The sequence below is a fragment of the Pogona vitticeps genome, chromosome 3, assembly GCF_051106095.1.
Source record: "Pogona vitticeps strain Pit_001003342236 chromosome 3, PviZW2.1, whole genome shotgun sequence".
NCBI lineage: Eukaryota > Metazoa > Chordata > Lepidosauria > Squamata > Agamidae > Pogona > Pogona vitticeps.
The window spans coordinates 232,482,019-232,498,900 of NC_135785.1; the positions used below are offsets into that span (position 1 = coordinate 232,482,019).

The window sequence follows — 16,882 nt, forward strand, 5'->3', positions numbered from 1 at the left end:
AAATGAATGGGATATGGACCATCACCTTTTGCAAATGACTAGCAGTCTGAAGCATTTGGAATGGCCAAGATTGATACGAATTCTATGGATCTAATTGTACTTACTTTCTGCTCACTGTGGTTCAGATTTCTCAGAGTTTAACAATGAATAATCTACTATAATTTCTGGATAACCCTCTACCACTGATGGAACTGCACTCACCATTACAATGTCTGGGGGCGAAATATTTCAGACTTTGGCACATTATACTATAATAAAGGAATGATGTCTTTTAAATTCCAGCTTGCAGTAAATATGGGAGACCTACACTGCACTTAGAATGATTTTCATTTTATTAAGCCTTGATTAACTGATTAACTGTTGATTAGAAATGCTACTGTACTGAATAAATATCTCTAAGTACGTAAGAACATAGTGAAACTCTAGAGACATTTCCCATGGCTCATATTTTAAGGAGTATGAATCACTAAATCTCTGCGGAATTAATTTTCCCAATTTCTTCCATTATTTATTAGCCCAAGGGGGCAAGGTCTCAGGACCCAAAAGTAGCTTCAAGTTTTTCACCATCTGTGCTGAAGTGAAGCCAATGCAAATTCTACCTTCATCTCTGCACTTTTATGCCTCCTGCAATATTTCATTTCACACTTGTGATCTCTATGCCTTAGAAATAATAAAATATGCACATCTCATCAACTTGGAAGAACCGCCTGTGACACATAATGAGAAATTACTGCTGAAGTAATTCAAGGTACAGGGTCTAAATAAAGGGTCAAGACAGCTGTAACTTCTGTTGGGTAATGACAAAGGTACAGTTTCAATACCTACACTGCCACAGTATACAAGAGCACATTCACCAAACAAACCTGTTATTTAAATTATGTATTGTGGGCTAGTGGATTTGTTCTTAAATCTTGTTGTAGAATGCCTAGAAAAACACAATGCTATATTAGTCGACAAAAGGCTCACATCAATGGCATATGGCACTATAATAATATGCAGCAGTCTAAAGGATGAAAATAGGAAAATTTGGAGCATGGCAGGGGACAAATGGCAGTTTGTTGGAAAACTCTGCTCATGGAAAAGTTAGTCTCAGCCCATTAAATGTTACAATATTTCTTTTAAAGGTACAATTAGAAAAGACAGCTGAAGTCAACTGAAACCTTCAGAAACTCAACAAATGTCCCATCCAATCACTAGAGCCACAAAGGTGGACAGGATTTTGCTACATGACAGGATACTAGAACTACATAAGAGTCAGCAAGGATGCCCTGATTTCATATCAAGATAGCTAGCTTGTCTTTGTCATGTGTTTACATAAAAATGAACATGTTTGGGAAAACCAGTGATATGACACTTTCCACAAAACACCAAAAAGAGCAGGACAAATTGAAAGAAGGCCATCTTTATTACATCTGTCTTAATAATAATAATAATAACAACAACAACAACAAATTTTCATTGAAGATATATACACTGTATACACACATACAATGAAATTCACAAAAAACACTCAGAGACCAGACCAAAACACACCCACCCTCATAACAATCCTAGAACCCAGAACCCCCCCTAAGAGCACACAGTATCCACACAACGTACAACACAACAGACATAGGCATCCTTCAGTCTCGAGAGACTATGGTAACGTGCTCTGTAGACTTCTTATTGGGGTAAGGAAACATCAACATATTACTCCCTCTCTGGCCGTCTTGCATTGGTTGCTTGTTCGGTTTTGCATAGATTTCAAAATCTTAATGCTTACATATAAAGCCCTAAATGGTTTAGGGCCTTGTTACCTGACGGAACACCTTCTCCCACCTAGATCTAAACATATCACATGATCTAGCCAGGAGGTGAGACTAAGGAGCCTAACGCCGAGGGAGGTCCGGAAGGAAAAAACAAGAAACTGGGCCTTCTCAGCAGTGGCTCCTCATCTCTGGAACAATCTCCCTCCTGAGATTCGCATGGCCCCTTCCCTATGCATCTTCAAATGCCAATTGAAAACCTGGTTGTTCAAGCAAGCCTTCCCTCCATCCACTGTCTGAATTTTTGTTTCCTGTGTTTCTTCCATCTTGGATAATTGTGTTTCTTAATACTGTAATATATTGTCATTTTAAACTGTAAATTGTTATATGTTATGTTGTTACCCACCCAGAGTAGTCTATATGACTAGATGAGCGAGCTATAAATGTAATAAATAAATAAATAAATAAATGTATGGAGAACTTGGAACGGCGTCTGGTGTTTTGACGCTGTCCGCGAAGCTGGAGGGTCCTCTCCAGAGCACAAAGCCTGGGTAAACTAATGTGGAGGATAGGCTGTTACCCAAGCAGCAAATCCCCCCCGTCCATGTCGCTGAAATAGTCCAATGGAGAAGCAATAGCCATTACAACTGATTCCAGCAACATCACAGGAATTGACAGAATGACACAAACTGCCTCCTGGACTCCGGCTCTGGATTTTGCCTCGAGGTTGACTCCTGAAGCCTTTTCCATCAGTGGATATAGCCACAAGGCAGTGGAGTTTTGAAGTTGGAGTTTTCCTTCTCCTAGATGGGCTGAGCAGCTCTTACTTCAGCTTCTTATACAACAGACAACACAAGATCTTATAAGAATACTGTGCATCCTAGGAGAATAGTCAACTCATGTAGCCTTGGACAAGCTGTACAGTCCCAGAAGACCCCTAGAAAAAGGGAATGGTGAACCACTTCTGAGTACTGTATATCAAAGAATCTCTGAAAAGGGTAACCATAAGTAAAACTGAATTGACAGCATACAGTGGTGGCTCTGCTTGATGTTTACCCCACATGACGTCGAAATTGCTTTACGATGGCTTTTTTGTGATCGCTATTGCAATCGCAAAATGATGGTTCTAATGGGTTTGTTTCGCTTGACATCGATTAGGGGCCTGCTTTGCAAACCGTTTGTTCGCTAAACAATGATTTTTCCAGCTCCGCAAAATGGCTTCCCTTCGTAAAATGGCTTCCCTCCCTTTGCAAAATGGCTGTTTTCCAGACCCCTGCTTTGGAAGACAGCGATTTTAAACATCTGATCGGTGGTACTCTATGGGCAATCTTCGCTGGACGATGAGGTATTTCCCTATTGGAACGCATTTACTGGTTTTCAATGCATTCCAATGGCTTGACGATGATTTCACTTAACAGCGATTTTTCTGGAACAGATTATCGTCGTCAAGTGGGGCACCACTGTATGTTTATCATTAGCTAAAAAAATTTGTGAGATGGATGATGTAGTTCAGTAGATTAGAGCACCTAGCTGTGGAGGAACAAGACTGAATCTCCATATGCCTCTTGGGAGTGGATTAAATCATTCATAGAATGTGTGACTGATGCTGCTGCTTTCATAATCCAAGAACCATTTTGAGAACTTTATACCTAGAAAACCCTGGGAGCGTCACTATAAGTCAGAATGGACTTAATGGCCCATTGTTGTGGTGTAACTATGTTTCTCACCATAGCTGGTGCAGGGGGTGGACTCTAGGTGGATACTAGGGTCAGGCCTAAAAATTAAGATTCAAGTCCTAAATATTTATTTTATTTACAGTATTTATTATTAAATGTATACCCCGCACATTTAGACTCAAGTCTACTCTGGCCGGCTAACAATTAAAAATAGTATAAAAGCAATACAGTGGTGCCTCGCTTAACGAACGCACTGTACAACGACGAAATCGCATAGCGATCCCTTTTTTGGGATCGCTAATGCGATCGCTCAACGTTTTTTCAATAGGGCAAAATTCGCTTTGCGAAGACCGGTAAGCGTTTCGCTTACTGATCTTCGCAAAACGAAGCCCGACGATCAGCTGTTAGGCGGACAAAATGGCCGCCGGAAGCCCGGAAATGGCCCAAAATGGCCACGCACAGCGTTTTCGCGCCCTCGTTAAGCGAGGGGAGGGCGCGAAAATGGCTGCCGGCCATTAAGAAGCATTGCTGAACGGTGAGTATTCGGCCCATTTGGAACGCATTAAATGCGTTCCAATGGAATTCCCTGCCCCGTTCAACGATGCTTCAGCATAGCGAAGGTTAATCCGGAACAGATTAACCTCGCTATGCGAGGCACCACTGTATAATGAAATAGAGAAGAACAATAATAATATCATTCAAGATGGGGAAAAGATAAAAATAATCAATTAATGACAGGAGGGAAAGCCTCCCTAAAGAGCCAGGTTTTAAGTTGGCTCTTAAAAACACCCAGCGAGGGAGCCAGACAGATCTCTGAAGGGAGACTGTTCCAAAGGTGAGGGGCCACTGCCGAGAAGGCCCCGCTTCTTGTTCTTTCTCTCCAGGCCTCCCTTGGTGTTAGGCCCCTCAGCCGCCCTTCCTGGCTAGAACGAGTGATTTGAGTAGATCTAGGTGGGAGGATGCGTTTCACTAGATATCGAGGTCACTAAACCTTTTAGAGCTTTAATACAGTACTTTGAAATCAATGCGGAAACGAACAGGGCAGCCAATACAAGGCAGCCAGGGTAGGGGAAATATGCTGATATTTTCTCATCCCACTGAGAAGTATGGCTGCCACATTCTGCACCATTTGAAGCTTCCGCATCAATTTCAAAGGTAGCCCCATGTAGAGCGTATTGCAGTAGTCTAATCTCAAGATTACAAGCACATGGACCAAAGTGGTGAGCGTCCCAACATCAAGATAGGGATGCAGCTGGGCAATCCACCACAGATGGAAATAGGTGGAGCGGACCACTGACGCCACCTCGGTTTCCATGGTGAGTGCCGGATCCAGATGGACCCCCAAGCTGCGAACCTCATTCTGTGCGATGAAAGTCACTCCCCCAAAAGAGAGGGAGTTTCCCAAACCACCAATGGAGCCCCCCTCAGGACCTCCATCTTGTTCCCATTCAGCCTCAGCCCATTCTCCTGCATCCACTGCAGTACAGCCTCCAGGCAGCGCTGAAGGGACAGAACAGCATCCACTGTGGTTGGAAAAAGGAGATGTAGAGCTGGGTGTCATCAACCTACTGATGGCACGAAGCCCTACACCCCTTGATGACCCCACCCAATGGCCTCATGTAGATATTAAACAGCATTGGGGAGATAATCGAGCCCTGCAGAACCCCACAATTGAGGCTCCATGGGGCCGAAACACTCTCCTCAATCTGTACTCTCTGAGGATGGTCCTCCAAGAAGGATCGGAGCCAGGCAAGCACCAGACCACCAATTCCCAACTCGGAGAGCCTCCCTAGGAGGATACCATGGTCGACGGTATCGAAGGTGGCTGAGATATCGAGGAGGACCAATAAAGACATTTTGCCCCTGTCAGCCTCCCTCAGCAGGTCATCCAACAGGGCAACCAATGCCGTTTCCGTACCATGGCATGGCCTGAAGCCCGACTGGAATGGATCCAGGGCACTTTAAAGTGAACACGTGTCTCCTTGATTGAATGGTATTGAAGCAGCAATACCTGGTGGCAGCGAAGAAGGAAGAAGAGCGAGATCCTTGTGAAGACCTGAGGGAATAGGGGCTTCAGAGGGTATCACCACACTACTGTATTCAAAAAAGGAGAGAGCTTCCAGTGGATGGTCTCCACTTTAGTTTTTTAAAATGCTGCAAATTGGTCAAGTGAAATACTAGTAGGAGGCCCATCACTAAGACTAATTCTGGATAGATTGCAAACTATACGGAAAAGTTCCGCCTGCTGATTTAAAGCTTCACTTATACGGATAGCGGAGTGAGCTTGACTAGCAGCCCTCACTTTAGCAAGGTAATGATTAGTCGCGACCCTGACAGCTTTCCAATTATAATCCATCAGGTTCCATCTCCAATTGCACTCTAGCCTTCTCCTGTTTTGCTTCATAGCTCGCGGCTCCTGGTCAAACCAGGGCGCAGGCTGAGCCAGAGAGGGCGTTTAGGAGCGATCGTGTCTACAGGCCTGGTGGTGGCAGCAAGCCAGCCATCAACCAGAGCCTTTACAGGAGCGCCAGTCAGATCAGCCAGAATCCCTCTCATGGAATCCTGGAACCCTACATTATCCAGTAGCCTTCAAGGGTCTTTGCTCCCTGCAGGGAGGGAAAGCTACTGAGAGGTTACATTTTATTAGGTGGTGAACCAACCATGACAAAGGAACTGACACATGGTCAGTCACCATCAGATCACACTCACTCCGCTTAGTGGAGAACACCAGGTCTAGCGTGTGGCCACCCATGTGGGTGGGGCTGTTAACATGTTGGGACATGTCCAAGGAAGCCATGGTTTCCAAGAACTCAAGAGCCGGACCAAAAACCTCTGCCTCTGCATGGATGTTGAAATCACCCAAGACCAGAAGCCTCAGGGATTCCAACAGTGCCGTGGAGACAAAGTCTGCCAGCTCCGGTAAGGAAATGGCTGGGTCACGGGAAGCGCCGTAACTCAGAAGATCCCAACACTATCCCTGGCCCCAATCGACATGTGGAGGGCCTCCAATAAATATGCACAGGTAAGGTGACATGTTTGCAAAATCACTGATTTTGGAATTTCAGGAATCAAATTAACAGTATTGGCAGTTGTTTTAAATTAGTAGCCAAATATTTTGGAACAACTCCAATAGCTGAAATTATTTTGCAAACAGAATTACCTGCTTCTGTATGCTTATAGTTTCTTGACTTAATGATTGTTACATCATCATCCTCAAAGTTTAACATTTTACTGTTATAAATACCCGCCCTGTCACACAGTTCTGTAAATACTGTTTGCTTTACACATACACATTTTCTTTAAAGCTTTCAAGTAAGGAAAATATATCTTTTCATTTCAATCATGTACAACTGTTCTTAGTCTTAAAGAAATTATTCTGAAATGACCATGAATTCATTCTCCAGCTACCTTATATGGGATGCAAATTAAACACAGGTGGGCAGGAAGATTTTGTGTTTTCCCTTCAAAGCAGAAATAATGTATAAGCAGAAAGCTTTGACTTAACAATTATACCCCCAACAATGCTCAGTATACTTCTTCATAGAGGGTTAAGCAGTCAGGGAAGGGGGGAGAGTGTACAATAAATATTTGGAAAAACAGGTTATGAGGCCTCATAAATAATTTTTAACTTAAACACGATTTGAAAAACATTATTTATTTCATAAATACAATTTGCACCATCTACTCTACATTTTTCCACAGTACTCATGAAGATCATTTTATTATATTATGTATCTCCTCCAGAGTTGTTGAAACCTGTGGAGCCCAGACTTACAGTCGCTATTGTACTGACAGAAATTGGGAATTTTCTTCAAAATGGTTTTTCCTGGCCCCAAAAAAGTTTCAGGAAAATTTATAGCGGCCATTTAAGCAAATCTCTTGAGGGCTATGCCCATAATAGGTTCAGTGCACCCTTTGATTAATGAAACAACATCATTAAGAAGCAATAATCCATGGCTTAAAAGTTATTGTTGAAATGGTGCTCAACCATAGCTAAGAACTAGATTTATATGCCAGAATCTTATTGCCAAATGTAGAGAACAAGGCCTGTGAATCTGGAAACCTCCACATTTGCTCAGATGATCTCTGGTTTGCAGTTATGCAAGCTAAAGAACACCCAGTGGACATAATAGAGATTTCCACTTACACAAGGGGTTGGTGGATTTCACCTTAGACAAGTGGCAAAGAGGAAGCAAATGTTCCACACATGACTAGGGTTGCCAGATGTCAGGCAAAAGGAGGACATGTCCTCCTTTTTAGCCTAATGTCATCCATCAGGCAGGCAAAGATAAAAACCTTTAAAATGTCAGGCTTTTGTATATTTTATGTTGTAATTTTGGATGGGAGGGGGAGAGGTGGAAGGATCCCCTTCCCCTGGCTTTCCCTGCCCCCACCTGCTTGCCCACTCCCGCCACCTGCCACTGGTGCTGGAGCACAGCCCTTGCTCGGCAATCCGCCATGCCCACTCAGCCGGTGGAGCCCAGAAAGGCAGCGCGAGTGGAGCACTGCCTGCTGAGTCAGGCAGGAGCAAGCAGTGCCCAAGTGCATTGATGGGAAGGCGAGCGCCCAGACTTTGTATGTTCAAAGTCCCTTTCAGGGACTCCAACTCCCAAACTCCCCAGCCTTGAACTTACAACCCTTGGGGGAGGGGAGGCTGCCTCATTTGGTTGTGCCTGGTGCCACATTCCCCCTGCTTGTGCCGGAGCCTTGTTTGGGTGTCCAGATTAGCAAGGTTGCCTCTGAGCCTGTACAGAGTGCGAGCGGCCAGGGGATCCAGCAGCCAGGCCAGGGTGGGTTCGGGTACAATTGGCTATTTAAATAATGTTTTTTGGTATTTGAATTTATTTTTATTTTTTAACATGACTGTTCCTTGGTCAGTTCACTAAGATACGTTTATTGGTGGCAATTGTAATAAAATTGTATTGATTGTGGGTTTAATCTGGAACAATTCAAATGAAACATTCAATATGTCCTCCTTTGTCCTCCTTTTTGTCTATGTCCTCCTTTTGGTACCAATGCATCTGGCAACCCTGCACATGACTCACAAGCAACAGGATACTGACAATAATTTATAATTCTGAAACAGAGAAACGGGGACTTTTGCAATATTTCTAGTTCTTTTAACAGTACTAATTCAAATCATGCACAGGGTACAGACTCAAGCTAGAAGTAAGCACCACTGACTTCACTGGAAGGTTCATAGGATTGCATTGTGACCTATTTATTCTGTGATTATTCAACAAATAAGTAGGCATAAACAGGCAGCATGAGTGATAAAGTTCTAGTTAGACCGTCAGAGAACTCATTTGTTATATAGCATTCTCCCACTTGCTTATATGAATGAAAGCACAAGTATTTGTGTGTCAGGGAAAGCGCCCAGAGGGAGGCCATAGCTGTGATACAAGGATATCTGCAAGCAGGATCTGAAGGCCTTAGGGGAATGCACCTCAACAGATGGGAAACGTTGACATTGGAGCGTTCAGCCTGGAGGCAGGTGGTGCAGCATGGCCTCTCCCAATCTGAAGAGAAACTTGTTCAGCAGGCTGATTCCTTATATCACTATGCCTAAGCTATATATATAAACTTTTAAAAAGGATTAATTACAAGAGTAAGTAAACATTCAAATACCTTTATATTTATTCTAATAATCCTTCAAATGCTGATATATTTGAAACCTTTCATATGGAGTTTGAAAGAAGGAAGTGTTTCACTTAAAAATCACTACTTTAAAAAGAGACTCTGAATTTATGATGCTAGATATTACACTGTTCAGCCTGTAGTACCGGAATGCATGTTACACTGACTTGAGTTCTGGTAGTTAATTTTCTCATATTTCCAAGCCTGAAAGAACTTTAAAAATCCACATTGTTTTCTGTTCCATAAAATATCAGAAAATACAATGCACAGAGAATATTACCATATTTGCCAGTGTACAAGATGCCTTTCCCCCCCTGAAAAACATGCCCCCAAGTGGGGGTGTCATCTTGTACACCGGGTGCATGTCTAGCAAACCCTCCCTCTCTCACATGAAGTCACCTACCTGGTAGTAAGACCCAGTAGAGCCCCACTCCTAGCCTGGGAACAGCCTGACTCTAGCGCCTAACAGCTGACTGTCGGAACAGCAGAGAGGTGGCAGCCATTTCGAGATGCGACCACATGGCTGCTGCCTCTCCAAAATGGCTGCCGCCTCTCCAAAATGGCTGCCACCTCCGAAAAGGAACCAAAAGGGGCAAAAGGAACTCTCCCTATGATGCAGCCAAAGCAGAATCACGCATGCGGAAGAGGGGGTAGTCTTATAAAGCAAGTATATAACAAACTCTACATTCTGAGTGGGAATGTTGGGGGGCCGTCTTATACTCCCAGTCGCCTTATACACCGGCAAATACGGTATACACTATCATCAGGAAATTGTTAATGGATCAGCCATATATACAAATGTATAATGAATTACAGATGCTAGTAATCTCACTTATTAAAGCTTACCACAGTGCATGCTCCTTGCTTTGATGTTGCCGGTTCCAAACAAAACTACTGTAGTTTGTACGTTGTAGCCATTTATAATGTTGACTTTTTATTGATCTTCTAGGCAGAACACAAATAAACAGGCTGATCAAGGTCTATGATGTGTGCAAGTCAGATACAGACCCCCAGATCATTATGTTTCTAAATTCCTTCTATAAGCAAACTACTAAAACTCAGGACTTCAGGCAAAAAATTTTCAAATATAGCAGAGTAATAAATTAATTTTTTTAAAAATCCACTCTTATGGGAAGCACAGTTAACAGATGGAATATAATTTAAAAATACCAGTAACACAATATTTCATCCACATCATTTGCTTTCATGATTTTCAGACTGTATTTTATTCTATTTTAGTGAAAGTTACTGTGTTGTATAAAGTACACACAAACACAAGGTTTTTCATCGGCAGTGAAGATTTACAAGTGATAAACAATAACACTGATGGGACGGGGAAGAGATTTATTTGGTTTGCATTCTAATTGGAACTAACCATCCTAAATTATAAGCAAAAAGGAGCCAGATTACCCTTGAGATCTTGTACTATGTAGTGTAGTTCATTGATTTAAAAAAGATGTTAACATTAGATGAAATTGTGTACTGTAAAAGATCTATTACAGATAATCTTGTACAAAAATACATATATTATGATTACATCATGTTTGCCAATATGCAAACATATAACAGTGTGAAAAATATTGTTGCTAAGAAAACGCAGACTAATGCTTTTTTTAAAAAAATCAAAATTGATATTGAAGCATGATGCAACAAATGTTCACTTGAAAAAACAGGCATTATAAAAATTGAATGGTTTGTCCATTCCTATAATAGTAATTGTAACAACAGCTTGGCTAGAAGTTGCTATCTTTAAGTGTTCATCAACTAGCACATATTTTTCCTGAATAATATCTGGATAGGAGCAGAAGAGATAGCTGAGTGAGATAATAGTCCATAAACAACAGGCAAGTCAAACTCATTTACCCTTGGCCAAGAAAATGTCTCCTGTTCCATTCTGGTAAGATACAAAGCAGCAACACTGTTTTTTAAAAATCCTTACAAATTAAACTATACAAGAATCAGCCCCTACTGCCCCTTCCCTCGCATTCACAAAGGGCTGAGTTTCCAGCACTAACTTGCTTGTCACAGTCAGTCAGGTTGGGGGCCCAGTGGATTTCACTGATCCTCGAAGGTCTAGGCCCAGAGAAGTGGGCAGGAAGTACAGGTCCTCATCTGAGGCACAGTCCTATTAGGGAGGGTTGGTAAAGGCAGGTGATGGGATCAAAGCTTCAATGAGGAGATTTGGGCCTAGCCCACACAACCAATAGTGAGGAGAGTTGGGCCTGGCCCACACAGTGAGGAATGTTGGGATTTGCAGTTCAGGAACATCTGGAGGGCCGCACTTTGCCCAGGTCTGCCTTACAGGGAAGAGTGGCGCTGCGCATTAAACCGCAGAAGCCTCTGTGCTGCAAGGTCAGAAGACCAGCTGTCGTAAGATCGAATCCACCCGACAGAGTGAGCTCCCGTCGCTCGTCTCAGCTCCTGCCAACCTAGCAGTTGGAAAGCATGTAAAAATGCGAGTAGATAAATAGGTACCACCTTGGTGGGAAGGTAACAGCATTCGGTGTCTAGTCGTGCTGGCCACGTGACCACGGAAACTGTCTTCGGACAAATGCTACAGCTTGGAAACAGGGATGAGCACCGCCCCCTAGAGTCGGACACAACTGGACTAAATGTCAAGGGGAGCCTTTACTTTTACCTTATCCCCTTACAGGCTCTATTGGCACTGACACTAACCTCATTTTAATGCCAAGTTAAAACATGGTTAATCACCACAGCCTTCAGTGATCAATTATAGTGTGGTGTTATTTCATCCTTTTAGTATGTGTATACTTACTGTTTTAGCTTTTTAAATGTCAACTTTTAATGGTATTTTAAATTATTTTTTAAAATAAATAAAATTACGGTTTTAATAGACCGATGGCTCCTCTACTGTTATTGTTTTTAGCAAACGCAGTTTTTTACATTTTAAATCATTTTAAAAGGTTTGCAGTAACGAAAAGTTTCATATTGTTTTTATTGTTGTACTCTGCCCTGAGATCTTAGCATACAGGGTGGAATGTAAATATTTTAAGTGAATACAAAGAAAGCAACAGTACAGGAAGAAGAAAAGGAAAGAGGAAACCCAAGCATCTGAGTCAGAAGGAGGAGGTATTATTGAAATAACAAAGAATGAGCTACATCCAGAAGGAAAGATGTGGAAGAGGAAATAATGCTTTAGGAGAAAACCCGACACTACTTTGCCCATTTGTCATAAAGCAAGGCAAAAAGAGGTAGTACTGCATGTTCACGTAAGAAACACATACAAATGCATTGTGATAGCTCTGCCACGTACTTTTGAAAGTCTGTCCCCTATTAAAAGAGGTCAAGCAGCTATAATGTACTGTGCATTTATAGCAAAAACAAAAAACAAAACAAAAACGTGGTGGTACATCTCTGACTGATCCTTAATAACAACAACAAAATGGTCCCCTTCCTACCATACCCAATATGAAGCAGTTGTAACAAAGGGAAGAGAGAATACAGGAAGACTGTATATTGTGAGTGTGTGTGTGTATGGGCTGAACACTGAGTCTGTTACAGAAATTATTTCTGGGATCAGCATGCGTTCAGTGGCAAACTTTGCTCAACTCAAACGGTATTTCGCCCTCAACAACTATTATTTTGCATTTTACTTCGCAAGTGATCTCCAGAGTTCTACTATAAACTAACCAGATTTTATAAGCCTGAAACATGCTATCTCTGATTTTAGAAACATCTTCTCATTTCATCAACAGAAGGAAGAAATACTATTTTGACTGTTCTTTGCCACAACAGATCAGATGAGCACTGATGCACCCACAATGCACACACAAAGAATTATGTATCCTCCATTGTCCTGAGGCATTTGTGATATCTCAAGAGTCTCTTTCTTCTTCTCTGTTTTCATTTTAGTTATGAGGGAAAAATCCCTTGTGACATAAGAAAGGGAAAAGGATGCTACATCTGATGCCATTCTGATCACTTATATTATCCTTCATCATACACACATGCAAGAACTGTTGGTGACCACATGATGGGAAAGGCAGACCAGTAGATACAAACCACTACACCCTTCCAGATGATACTGAAAGAGTCAGCACAGAAAATTAACAACTTACGTTCCAATATAAAGCACATGAAAAAAAAATAATACAACTAGAATTTGCAAAAATATCTATACATCTTATTCAACGACAGCTTAATATTTTCCCCCAGGTCCACACAAGTGTGTGTTAGAGTAAGGGTGACAAAAGGTACTCAAAAAGCTTTTACTTACTTTTTTTGTTTTTAAGGTGCAGTGATTTCAGCATCTAAAATGTAACTTCAGGCACTCTGAAAAGAAATAGGTTAAAATCTCTTTCAGTTATAATTGCTATTTCAGATTTAATTAAAAATTAAACTTTCATAATGTTTCACCATCCAAAGCAATGCATTATCAGTCAAGCATAGCTTTTTTTTTTACTTAGAAAAGCTCTTTCCAGAGTAGTTTGTAATGAAGAAAAGGAATAAAGGAGGCAATTCAGAATAGAAAAATACAGCTCTGCACTGAAGAATTCCAAATACCGTGGCAAAGGGGAGAGGGTGGCTTCTGTACCTTTTTATCAACAATCTAACTTTTTAAAAAGAATCACGCATGACAATTAAAAGAGACAGATAAAATTACATACTCGTGATTATGGGAGTTATGTACAATAAAATATATATTAAAAACAATGGACATTTTAGGAAAAAGCTGTAATGAACATGAACTTATACTTCAAAATAGTGTGAGGCAACATAAGTAATCTTCAGGTTTTACAGATTGTCTGCTAACTTCACAGCTAATGTGGATTACAACCACTCCCCCCTTTTAAAAAAAATGCTGTACAGAATTTTCAACTATCAAATTGTTGCACAGAAAATAAAAATAAAATAAGACGCAGGGTAGCTACAATTTTATTCAAGATTGCAAATCTTCTTTCCTATAAAAATTGCAGAAGAGCTGCAAAACTATAGAGACAGTAACAGCTTGGTTTGGATTTTCTTTTTATCACCATGAAGAAAACCAACTTTAAATATTTTCAAATATGAACAATTAGAATGGTACTGTTAAAGGTTCCATGTGTTTTCAATGCTACAAACACAAAAATAAACCTTATTAGAATAGTAGGAGTCCATGTATTTTTATATGGAGTCTAATTTTCTAAAACAATCAAGCACAATAAGGTTAAAGTACAAAAATTAATCTGCAGGGTTACCTAGTATTAACTAGATTTTAACTCTTATGCAAGAACAGCAAAATGTCGAAGCAGACATATACAAACATTAGAACAAGAAGTTGCCTCTTACACAAGCAGCAATTGGCTTTATAGCCTGACTTTCAGCATTAAAAGCTAGGTGTGTGAAATGATGCTTTTTTACTTAAGAGAACTAGTTGAGCACAGAAAAACTCTGTATGGTTCTATCTATAATTACCAAAAACTAGATAGGCAAACCTTAAAGATTAAGGATACATATAGGCTGAAGTTATTTTGTTTTGTTACACATGGGGAAGACAAATGGCATACTATTTAATTGCTTCTGGTTGGCAAGTATCAGTTGCCAAAGGGATTCTTGGGGGAATGTAAAACTGGTTGGCTTTGCATATGCTCGAATATCCCAGTGGGAACTGGGATAGAAGTAACTGAGTGTTATGCCACCATTTGCTTTCCGCATGTGTAATAAAGCAATAGGGTTTCAGCCTACTGTTAATATTAGAACTATTCAGCAACTGTTGATGACAAATAGTTATGTGAAACTACATGACATTTTTGTTAAAACAACTTTACTGGTTACCACTCAATTTTGAAGCACAATTTAAAATGTGAATTATGCTCTACAAAGTCCTACCTCAATTGGAACCCATTTTCTGAAATACTTCATTATGAGCCTGCCCAGGGTTTAATATCCCTTGAAAATATGCTCTCTCCCCCCCCCCAGTTCAGTATCATAACACATTTGAACAGAAAACAAGAGAGAACTTTCTTGTTGCCACCTGTCAGGCTCTGGAATTCCATGCTAAAGCAGGCCAGCCTAGTTCTGCAGCAGCCCTTGTTATTTTATTTTATTTTATTTCTTTTATCTGGTTAGTCTTTGGGCTGTTTGCTGAGGCATGTTTTAACCACGGACGTGACAACCACTCACTCTCAGCTATAAGTCTCAACAGGCCAAGATCACCAAATGAGACCTTTGTCCTGGTAAGATTTTCTGGTTTCCTGCAAAAATACCAATCCAATCTCATTTTAACTCTTTCTTTTTTTTTAATTTTTCACCTGCTGTTCTGCACATGAAACTACCAAATTCTGGAGTATCCTGTGCAGAAAAGCAACATTCTTTGGCAAGAATTATAATCTATACCATTTGACACTGTTCTGGGGGGGAAAAGACCACAAAATATCTGAGAAATCTTTTAAATTTTATTAGAGAAGGGGGAACTCAACAGAGAAATCTTGCTGCAAGAAGAGTGCTTTTTTTCTTGATTTCCCTCAAAGAGTGAGAAGCACTGAGAATCAAATCCATAGATTTAATCACAAATGTTGCTCTACATTATTAACTTGCCTTTAACTTTATTTACTCTTAAATTGCAATTACAACCTTGTTTTTTATATAATACATTAGTGGCGATAGTAGGAGTCAAAAAGGAGTAAAAAAATTTCCAAACCAGAAAAATGTTTGACTGATTTTCTATTTCTAACCATAATTGTTTCATAAAACTGATTAGTAGCAACAGTGAATGGATATCAATATAATATTTGCAAGATAGGCACTTTCAAACTTGTCTTAGCTGGCAATGTTACTCTTATATTCTTAGGCAAGATTGGAAGTCAGAACCTGCGAGGGTCTTAACACATTAGATCAATTATTAGATCAATTATTATTAGATCAATTATTATTAAAAATTAGGTCTCTTCACTTACAAAAATTATTTTATGCTAGAAGAATATAAATGTTTCATATAGAATAACAACAATATTAAAATATGCAACTTGTCAAATATGTCATTTCCCATTTCTATTGATGAAGAAGTAAAACTGTTCTCTAAAGTCAACTGTTCTGTTATAAATACAGAGTGAAAACCAAATGGATGACAATCTACATACAATGTATTATCAGAGGTTAGAATCAAAAGGCTGTGGAATCATAGCAACAGTTAATAAATCAAGCCACTTTGCTGAATTTACTTTCATTTATTTTCTAATCAATAGTATGTTGGAAATCACATGTGGAAATAGTAGAATTACAACAGCCACAAATTGTTTTCTGGAGATTTGTTGTTACTGTTTTTCTGACAAAATGGCTTCAATAGATCTTTAATGAGACACACTCTACACTGTAATTAATAACTAGATAGCTGAATATTAGAGTTATTTAGGTCCAGCAGCGGGGGAAAAACCCATCATAGATCTCATGCCTATGTCAGAAGCCAAGAAAAGTCTGCAGAGTCTATTGACTCTAGAGATAAGATAACACTATTTGCACGTGAAGGAGAAAAGAAGGAAATCTTGAACTGGTCACTTGGCGATAATGCACTACTTTGAGTATTCTGAGAGGAACGAGTGTATACCAGTTGTCTTTATACATTGCTCTATTGTTTAAATTTACCCTAATGAACTGACAGCCACCGTTAGAACATTATATTTCAGTTTTGCCTTGTCAAAAAACTTGGCCATGAGAGTAAATACATCATTATAAATCCCTACATAATGCACCAAGTCTTTCACTGAGTATCATAACACAAAAATAAAACCACACATATGCGTATGCGTCATACCATCTTTTCACAAAGCTAATTTTAAGCTTAATTAATATTAAACTGTATTAATTTCTATACTGCAAAGTTCTGTC

General features: G+C 40.2%; 1 protein-coding gene and 1 long non-coding RNA gene across 11 annotated transcripts in view; one reads left to right on the plus strand and one right to left on the minus strand.

Annotated features, from left to right (window-relative positions):
• Positions 1-16,882, minus strand: part of ZBTB20 (zinc finger and BTB domain containing 20) — a 675,920-nt gene that overhangs the window by 414,853 nt on the left and 244,185 nt on the right. For all 10 annotated transcript variants that reach the window (XM_072993815.2, XM_072993818.2, XM_072993813.2 and 7 more), the window contains one exon: positions 13,296-13,351. The gene's annotated coding sequence lies outside the window, so the exon portion shown is untranslated. The remainder of the gene's footprint in view (positions 1-13,295; positions 13,352-16,882) is intronic.
• The window catches only part of LOC144588024 (uncharacterized), a 62,019-nt gene that overhangs the window by 33,996 nt on the left and 11,141 nt on the right, over positions 1-16,882 (plus strand). The window contains exon 4 of the long non-coding RNA XR_013543328.1: positions 1-16,882. This exon is cut by the window's right edge and continues 11,141 nt beyond it. This is a non-coding gene — a long non-coding RNA (uncharacterized LOC144588024).